The sequence below is a fragment of the Macrobrachium nipponense genome, chromosome 29, assembly GCF_015104395.2.
Source record: "Macrobrachium nipponense isolate FS-2020 chromosome 29, ASM1510439v2, whole genome shotgun sequence".
In the NCBI taxonomy this organism is placed as follows: domain Eukaryota; kingdom Metazoa; phylum Arthropoda; class Malacostraca; order Decapoda; family Palaemonidae; genus Macrobrachium; species Macrobrachium nipponense.
This window is the reverse complement of record NC_061092.1, coordinates 61,172,970-61,183,738: the sequence shown is the minus strand read 5'-3', so window position 1 is coordinate 61,183,738 and position 10,769 is coordinate 61,172,970.

Below are 10,769 nucleotides of genomic sequence, written 5' to 3'. Positions count from 1 at the left end.
GATTATTAGACATGAGGTGTTTGTGGCTTTTTGGATGTTTTCTCGTACGGAATTTTTATTTTATTGCTGAAGTGTATTTGTCTATTTTTGGGTGGGACCTCTATAGTATATAGTATTCGCTTTATTTATAGCATTCTTGATAATGTATTGTGGGTAAAACAATTACATTAGGTGTTGGCGGATCTTGTTGAATTCTTTATCTATGTACCCCATTTGAACATATTTCTAAGCCCCCAGAGGAACAGGTTGCACCCGACCATGATCTTTACGGATACATCGTGGTAACTTCGGAAATGAATATACGTATATATCTATTCTGGTTCTCTCATTGATTTAGTACGTCTAGGGAGAGGCAATTTCCCGTCCTTTTTTCCCATTCTGTTTTAAACTTTTGATAGTCGGAGCTAGCGAATTTAGTTGATGGAAAAATTGATTGAAATCTCCCCAGCTATCATCCCAGTAAGTAAAAATTTCGTCAAACGTACCTGAGCCAGACTATATTTACTGGGTTTGATGGAGGACAAAATTTTTGTTTCGATATTCCATGTATATTTGTTAATTACACAGAGGTGATTAGTTTTATTGTTTTTGTCCATACCAAGATGAAAATGTTCTTCATATGGTTGTAACTTCCTCTTTAGAAAGGGACAACACATCGGCGATCGGGACTTTGGTAAATAATGATTCGACGTTCAAGGCAGAGCAATTTGATGTTATTTGCTGGGACATTTAAACTGTTAAATTTTCATATAAAATCCTCTGCATGTTCAACGTGGGAGGATGAGAATATTCCTAGAAAGGGTGATAACAGGTCTGCAAGCCATTTGGATATTTTATTCTTGAAAGAGCCCCGGCTAGATATTATGGGGCGTAGAGGAATCCCATTTTTATGAGTTTTGGGAGGGAGGCCACAAAAATGGATGACTATAATAATTCTACGTTCTTCTTATTACCCTTATGGATCTGGCTCGTTTGTTAAATTAATAGCCAGCAATGTTTGTAGTGGGATATTTCGTTAATCTATCGTAGGTCTCCGTATCATTTAAAAGTTCATGAACTTTACTGATGTAAGTCTCCTTTTCTAATAGACATATTTTTCCGTCTTTGTCCGAATTTGTGATAATGAAATTCTTCCCTCTTTCTTAATCCACCTAACGCATTTTGATTTCCTTTTCTGAAGTGATTTTTTTTGTTGTTGTTGTTTTGCTTCAAGACATTTAAACATAATTCCTTTGAGACATGCATCTATTTTGTCATAGTCTCTTTTGCAAAATATTTATCAAAAGCAACTAAGAAATTAAGGTACATCTCGGGACCAGGTTTAGAGCGAATGAAATGTCAAGATTAAAGACCGTCTGTTCTTCTGCGGCGAGGGGATGGTAGGAGAGGTTCAGCACATTATTGGGTAAGCATTTCTGGAGTGGGTTTCACTGTTTTCAATAACACCTGATATCACAAAATAGGAAAGATATCTGTACATACCATCATTCCGGCACAAGAGGCGAAGCGATGTGGCTGACTCGCTATTTTTCTTCTTATCACATGAATGTATTGTTGCGTGGCGTGTATTCCTGTCTTTCAGGAGTGTTGCGGATGGAGTCCGGGAATGGGTCTGAAGTCGATGTACATCGTGTGAATCTGTATATTTTGGGAAAAACTTGTTCTTGTAGGAATTCTTGAAGAAAACATTTCTGGTTCTTCCTCTTGTGTAACCCATTCAAAAGTCGTTCATACCGTCAAGAGGAAGAACCAGAAACTAGAAAACGAAACAACATTAAACAAGAACTGCAGCAACAAAGGGCTCGAGAAAAAACTATGCATCACTGGAGTAATTAGGAAAATCATTTCTTTCTTAGGTTCGTTCTGTGCGTCATTGATCTTCTGTGTCTACTCTCTCTTGATGGAAAGTGATTTTCTCCGTGACAGAGAGAGAGAGTTTTGACGCAATTAGAATTAGCTCCGTTTGATGTGAAGTGAAGTCAGAAAGAAGAGGTTGCCCGAAAGTCGAATTATTATTAATATTTCTAAGAAATTCAAAACATTGTAATAATTCCACAATTATATAAGTACAGCATTGATATTCAAAAGATAGATAAAGACTTTCAGGTTTGTATCCTAACATAAACATTAGAGGAATATCTGAAAAACTTGTGTTGGAGACATAAAGTTATTTTTCCTGAGAAATGAGAAAGACGAGAAAAACGGAGTTTCCGTGACAACCCATCATTAGCAAGGGTAGACCTTACAGGGTGGGAATCCCTTGAAAAGGTTTACTTATGTTTATGATTGATTGGTGGGGTTGCCTAGCGTCACAGACACTAGGCGGCATCTGAGAGCCTTTGCTCTCTGATGCCTACGGTTTGAGAGCTTTCAAAATAATATTGTGTAATATAAATAACGATCATAATTAAAATTATGATCATTAAAAATATTCTTAAGAAACTCATCTCCTACACGAGAACTAATTTGGGTGATAGTTATTAACAACTGTGATCAGAGATAATTATGCTAATTATGGAAACTGTTTAACAATTATATTTTCCTTACTTTCATTAGAAAGATGTGTTATTTATGCTTCAAATAAAACTGAACATTCCTTTAATACACCTCTAATTGATTTTAAAATGAATATCCAAAGACCAATTCAACAAACTGTCTTAAGGAAAATGGGATGAAAGAGTAAGAAATTTCTCCCGGAGTTCCGGAGTCATTGCAAGTCTCTCTGGCAACATGATGACGTCATCGAGGCTTCAAGAATCCTTGAAAGTATATGATTATCGATAAGGATATATTTGGTTCTTAAGAATCCTCTAAAACACTTTTGCATTTATTATAATATCTGGTCTTAAAGAAAGATTGTATACTAAACAAAAAACACATAAACATACAGAATGACTAAAAATTGTCATAAATATTACATCAAATGATACAGTCTTTCAAAACACAGAGCAGATATTACTTAGCCATCCAAAGAAAGATGCTCACTCCGACTCCTGGATTGTCCGAAGTAAAGAACCTTGGGCCTTCCATTTGTTATGGAGCCGATTTCTGACTCCGTAACATTTGGTGTCACTAGAGTTTCTTAGGCTCATAATTACTGAGAGAGAGACCGCGTGTGGTGGTTGAAAACCCCCTCTCTTATCAATCGCCGAATGAGGAGTACCTTTCTGCTTAAGGTTCCGAAACATGACAAGTTTCTGAGGTCTCCTGACAATCCAGGAGCCCAAACTCCTTATCCTTCATCTTTTTTTCAGCTTAGTCTGTGTAGAAGTTTTTAATCAGCCTTATCAGGCGGTGATTTTCTCCACAACAGAGAGAGAGTTTTGACACAACTGGAATTAGCTCCTTTTGATGGGATATGAAGTGAGAACGAAGAGGTTGCCCATAAGTCGTATTATTATTATTCCTAAGAAATTTGCCAACATCGTAATAATTCCACCAGACATATAAGTAACTGTATTGATATTCAAAAGTTAGATAAATACTGTTGGGTTTATATTTTAATGTAAACATTAAAGCATCTCAAAAATTGAGTTAGAGACATAAAGGGATTTTTCCTAAGAAAAGAGAAAGACAAGAAAAAGGGAGTTTCCATAACCCACCCAAAGACAACCCATGGCCCACCCATCATTGGGTTGGGTAAACCTTAAGGGTGGAATCCCGTGAATAAGGTTTACTTTATGTTTATTTATTGATTGGTGAGGTTGCCTAGTGTCACAGACCATTGACAGCATCAGAGAGCCTAAGCTCCCTGATGCCTACGGTTTTAGGTTTTCAAAATAATATTGTATATTATAATTAACCATCATAATGAAAATTATGATCGTTAAAAAATATCCTAAGAAACACATCTCCTACATGAGAACTAATTTGGGTGATAGTTATTAACTACTGGGATCAGAGGATAATATGCTAATTTATGAGAAACTGTTTAACAATTATATTTTTTCCCTACTTTCAATTGAAAGATGTATTATTTATGTTTCAAATGAAACTGAACATTCCTTTGATATACACTAATTGATTTAAATGAATATCCAAAGACCACTGTAACACACTGTCTTAAGGAAAATTGGATGAATGACAAAAATTTTTTTTTCCAGAGTTCCAGAGTCATTGTAAGTCTCTCAGGCAACATGATGACGTCATCGAGGCTTCAAGAATCCTGGAAAGTATATGATTATCGATATGGTTATATTTGATTCTTAAGAATACTCTAAAACGCTTTTATATTTATTATAATATCTTGTCTGAAAAAGAGGTTGTATAATAAACAAAAAAACACATGAAAAGATACAGAGTTATTGAAATTGTCATAGGTATTACATAAAATACCGTCTTTAAAAACATGAAGCAGATATTCCTTAGTCATCCAAAGGAAGATGCTCATTCCGAGTCCTGGATTGTCCGAAGTGAAGAACCTTCAGCATTCCATTTGTTATGGAGCCGATTTCTGTCTCTGTAAGATTTGGGTATCCCTAGAGTCTTTTTCAGCTTATAATTAATTACTAAGAGAGAGACGCTGAATGAGACTACCTCTCTGTTATGGGTTCCAAGACAGGACAAGTTTCTGACGTCCCTCGACAATCCAGGAGTCCAAACTCCTTATCTTTCAGCTTCTTTTCAGCTTAATCCCTACTCTGTGTAGCAATTTCTATTAAGCTTAATCAAGCAGTTATTTTCTCTGCGACAGAGGAGAGAGAGAGAGAGAGAGAGAGAGAGAGAGAGAGAGAGAGAGAGAGTTTTCACACAATTAGAATTAGCTCTGATTGGAAATGAAGTCCGAATGAAAAGATTGCGCGAAAGTCATATTATTATTATTCCTAAGAAATTCGCAACATCATAATAATTCCACAATTATATAAGTAACTGTATTGATATTCAAAAGATAGTTAAGAAATTTTTGGTTTGTATTTTAACATAAACATTGAAGTATCTCAAAAATTCTGTTAGAGACATAAAGTGATTTTTCCTGAGAAAAGAGAAAGACAATAAAAAGGGGATTTTCTGTGACCCACACAAAGACATCCATGGCCCACCCATCAGAGGGAAGATAGACCTTATACGGAGGGAATCCCTTGAATAAGGTTAATTTATGTTTATTGATTGATTGGTGAGGTTGCGAGGTTGACTAGCGTCACAGACACTAGCCTGCATCAGAGTACCTTTGCTCCCTGATACCTACGTTGTTGGGAGCTTTCAAAATAATATTGTATAATATAATTAACCATCATAATTAAATTTATGATCATTAAGAATATTCTTAAGAAACTTGTCTCTTACGCGAGTACTAATTTGGGTAATAGTTTTCAATAACTCAGATTAGAGATAATTATGCTAATTTACGAGAAACTGTTTAACAATTATATTTTCCCTACTTTTATTAAAAAGATGTGTTCTTTATGCTTCAAATAAAACTAAACATCCTTTTAATATACCACTAATTGATTTTAAAATGAATATCCAGAGACTACTTTAAACCACTGTCTTGAGGAAAATCGGATGAATGGAAAGAAATTTCTCACGCAGTTCTTGAGTCATCGCAAGTCTATCTGGCAACAGGTTGACGTCATTGAGGCTTCATGAATCCTTTGAAGATATGTAATGAGGTATTCCCTCATTATTCATTTGGTAAACGTGTAACTCGAGCGTCAAGGCAAACTAATACACACAGCCCCCCCCCCGCCCCCCCTCCTCTCTCTCTCTCTCTCTCTCTCTCTCTCTCTCTCTAGCACCGACACCTCTCTCTCTCTCTCTCTCGGCAATCTCCTCTCTCTCCACCTCTTTCTCTCCACTCTAACAGGTAGTCAAAATGAGAGAGTTGCATTCCAAAAGATACCTTTATTACAATGAATAAATAAGGAATTATCAAGTTCTTACAGACTAACTCAACTCAATTAAAACCCCAACAAAATGTCTGAACAGTTATAGTCACACCAAAATGTTTATTATCCATCGGGACTCCCTTTCGGTCCATTGCCAGAACTGTCTGTTCAAAGACACAGAACACATCCCATAAGTACACACACAAGTTTAACAATCAGAGATTAAAGACAGAATATCATTACAAAATGTCAAACAGATAAACAAGCTAGTCTTTGGCTAAAGCACTTCAACACTCACCCAAGCAGCCGGAACACTTAAAGCACACTTAATAAAAAACTCCCGGTGAGCGCCACGGCATCTTGCCTTCCTCTTGAAGACGCCTCTATCGAAATCCCCCATAGACTTGTGTATGATACACTTTTAACAGAAAGAGGCGCACACGCACAAACGAACACACAGTTCGTTAACTCCTCACACTTACTGGCCGCAACCAGTTTCACAAAGGCACTTAGAGAAGAGTTAATAAACTATCGTACATTGACTTGTCTAACTAAGCAGTTTTACCTCACGCCATCCATAGAAACTCATTGTCAGCTTTTCTCGGGTCGTTGCCTCTCCACTGTTCTTCACATTCCATAGGCAATATAGTTTATTAATCAAAACAAAAACCCTAGGCCTTTCACGGCTCGGCCACTCAATGCTAGCCCCCACCTAGCAAAATAGCTTATATAATATAAAACATATTGGCCAGCTTAAAAATAAAATATAAGTAATAAAACTGCACGTGTCTGGCATTATAAAATAAAGTCTGTTACGCTTTTATCTCCAAATAACACTAGAATTTTCTCTCTTCGGATTCTTGAATATCCCTCTTTGCTTGCAACTAGCTGAACAGACAGTAGCAGGCTATAGCAGCTGTAGGAAGACGGAATGCCTCCCTCATTGTAGAAGACTTCTCAAGGCTTCTGCAGATCCCCAAAAGACACGCTGTAGAATTCTCGTAATCACCATCATGGAAATTCTTGTAATCACCAAAAACGGCAGCAACCTCTCTGCATGGCTGGTGGACATCTTGCTGGCGTCGGGAAATGACTTTTTGGTGCGTTAGTATGTCAGTCAAGTCATTGGTCAATCAAAGAAAAATTAACCCAGACATACTACTTCTATCAAACAATGAACTCAAAAGGTCAGAAATACTAACTGAACGTCTCCCAATTAACTCCCTTTAATATGACTACTAAATGAATAAGTCCATCACAACTCTCAAAGAAAAAAAAAACATCAAGTCTCCAACTCAATTCTCCAAACTCACACATCAGCACACACACAACTCAGAATCACAGCAACTCCACGGAATTCTGCACTCACATTTCAAACTCGAATGTTCTCATAAGAAAAAAAAAAGAAAAAATCGTAATGAGACCCAAGGAAAAAAAAAAAAAAAAAAGAATCACGTAACAAGCCCATACCCAAAAAATGTTCTCTCAAATTCTGATATTTAAACAACCCACAAAATCAGTAAAAATCTCCAATGTTTAACAGTAAAACCCATTTACTACTCAAATAATTAATTACAATGAGACTTAATGTCAAACTCCCATTTACATAATAACAACCCCCGACAAATTACATCTCCCGTCCCCCTAAAAAAAAATGCCGTTTAAACTCAATCTCCAATTATATCTCTCATAGGAAAAGGAAGAAAAATAATAAAAAAAGGATAATCACAAGTAGATGTCCCCAATCACAAAATATATAGTACATGGTATAATAAATGCATAACTCCCTATGTTTTTTTCCCAAGAAATGCTCCATGTAAAGTTACGGAATTTGCCAGAAAGCAAACTATTACACATGCGCTTTCATGAAATGCTATTGTCAAACATTTCCAGATATTGCAAAAATTCTGATCATTCACTATCAGAGGAAAAGAAGTCAGCACACGGCTCATCACATCGCTTTGTCAGCAGAAAAATCGCCTGCGGACGTGAGCTCAAACAGCTGCATAAAAACTGTTTAGTCAGACACACAAGTTTGGAAACTTCTGACTCTATAGAAAAAGGTCTAACTGACACATTTCACAGAATTACTCCAGGATATGACTAATGTGTTCAAACATTTGTCTCAAAGACGTATTCTCTCAACATGACACAGCCCAATTATATGCTTCCAAAAATAACACATTTGTGAACATAAAAAATGCACACATCTCCATAGAACTACAATGCAGTAACGCCATTCACCTCTAAATAGTCACGAAACCAAAGAGAAAGAACCACAGAAATCTTCTCTTGGCTCGAAAAACTGCATAACCACAAAAAAAGGGTCACCCGCCAAAGATTAATTCCAACTCCATACATAATTATGTGACATCATATTAACAATAACACCACTCCGGTTATTAAAAATATTTCCTCCATTTGGTTAATAACCAACCCCATATTATTCACTCTTATTTCTCCGATAGCCATATGTTAATAAAAAAAAAACACCACTCCAGGAATAAAGAATAATCACCTCTATTTCGGCAAATACAAAATATTTACCTCTATTTCCCCAATACTCCATGTGGTATAAAACAAGGCTCCAAAAAATATATCTCCAATAAAGGAATATAAAAAAAATGAAATCATATCTCCAAACAAATGTGCACTCAAGGCATCTAACTCACACACTCACAAATATTGCCCCATAATCTCCAATATGTGTCTCCATTTGCAACAAAGATGGCTGCAAAATAATTGAACTAAACATAGCTCATACCACTATTGGCAAATATCAAAAATGGCCAAAAATATATCTCCAATATATTTATATCCCAAATTATAACTCCAAGATAATATATCTCAATTATAACTCCAATTCTCCAGGAATAACTCAATGTTATAGTCAAAAACTATAAAACTCTCTCCATTTAGCATAACTGCTAAAAAAGGGCAAAAAACTCGGCAAATAAAACTGTCTAGAAAATTCTAGAAAAAGTCACCAATGTGCCACAACTCCTTATAATGAAAACTCCAAATTCACAGTGTCTTAGCCAAGACTTCTCCATATGTACTACGACATAGACCACTAGAAAACTTAGCCAAGTCTCCTATCTCTCACAAAGTTGTCACAAATACAACAAAGGTATTGTGCAAGAAAACTCACAATTTCTGGAACATAAACATCCAGAGAAAAAAAGTGTAGTGCCATTACGTATGCATTCAAAAATATGCACAAATTCCCCCGTAAATTTCTCTACAGCATCAAATAGCTGAAACCCAAACACGTTCCTAAACAATGACTCTAAGTCACGAACTGAGATATTAAAAAATATTCACACCAACTGGAGAGAAAAATAAACTCAAATTCACCCATGATGAAAAAAAACACTTGTGTCCGCGATGGCTAGCTTCCAAAAAAGGAGAAAAGAAAAAATCTACGGCACTGTCAAACTATCTCCTGTGACTCACTAGATATCAAGCAATTATCTGCTGAACTCATAAAAAAGGAAAAACAAAAAATAATGTGTTGTTAGTTCCTCCCAAATTCAAAAAAGATTTCACCACCCTTGATAGCATTAAAACACCCACGTATTAGTATAAAAAAAATCAGTATCAGGAAACATCATTATCAGCAAAATCACCAAAATTTGTTATCATCAAAATCACCAGTATTAGTAAAAAAAATATCACCAATGTTAATGCTTGTCCATTCTCCAAAAGTTCAGCACAAAACTCAGCAAAAGTTCAGCAAGATTCAACACAATTCACCAAGATTCAGTCAGATTCATCAAGATTCAGCAAAACTCATCCTCGCGAATGATTGAAATATTCTCCAAAGTTACAAAAACTAAGACAAGACTTCTCCCATTAATTCATTGTAATAATTCTCCATGAATAATTATCTGTAATAATTATAAAATAATCTCCCATGAAAATATCTCAAATCTCTCGTAAAACAAAGTCTCCTGTAACGATAATTATACTTAAGTAACCCTCCCGTGACACATCTCAAGTATAATAATTATTAATAAAAAATAATAACTCTCCATAGCAATAATTCTCTTGCAAAGATCTCAAGTAAGGGTGAAATCTAAATAGCCTTCACTAGTATTGCTGAACCTTATGACACACAATTTCTCCAGCATACACCACCACTTTCAAAGTAATCTCTCCAACACAATAAAAAAAATAATAATCTGTGTCTCCCCATTATATTTGTGTCTTCCAAGGCATAAGGAAAACATACACCCATACAATGCATTTCAATTCTCTTTCTAAAAAAAAAAAAGACTCTACGGGCATTTCACTGCATCAACTAATCAATCAGCTGATGTCCTGGCATTGAAAGATCACTTTCAAGGGCAAATTCATCCCCCAACACCCCGACACAAAGAAAAAAAAGGAGTTCACCCCGAAAAAAGTTTCTCCCCCAACTGAACGTTGACACTTCCCCATCAAGCGATAGGACCCTCCCGAGGCAGACCAGTAGTCCCCATCTCCTTGCAATCCCCTCTTAGGGAGGCCAGTAGTACCCTCGCATGCACATGCACTATCCCCAGCAGGCCATACTCCCCTGCGCAATGCGCCGTCTCTGCGAGGTTAGCAGAAATGTGCTGAGCCCATAAAATTGTTTGGCCGCTCTGTCTAGATATGCTATCTAAGCACAGTTCACATGCATAAACACATCTCTATACACCCTCATATTAAACAAAGACGAATGCGTCTATTATAAACACGCGCAAATAAAGAAAACACATCACTTCTGCTACTATGGGCAAAGACAAAAAAATTTTTGGACCTCTTGAACCAATCCCATAACCCTCAAATATTTAAAAAAAACATACACAACATTCTTTAACACTCACCATTCCATAATGGGAACAAAAAGAACTCGGAATTCGCGTAATGCACTAATAACAACACCAGCACGGCCATCTCGGGATGCACTCATCATTA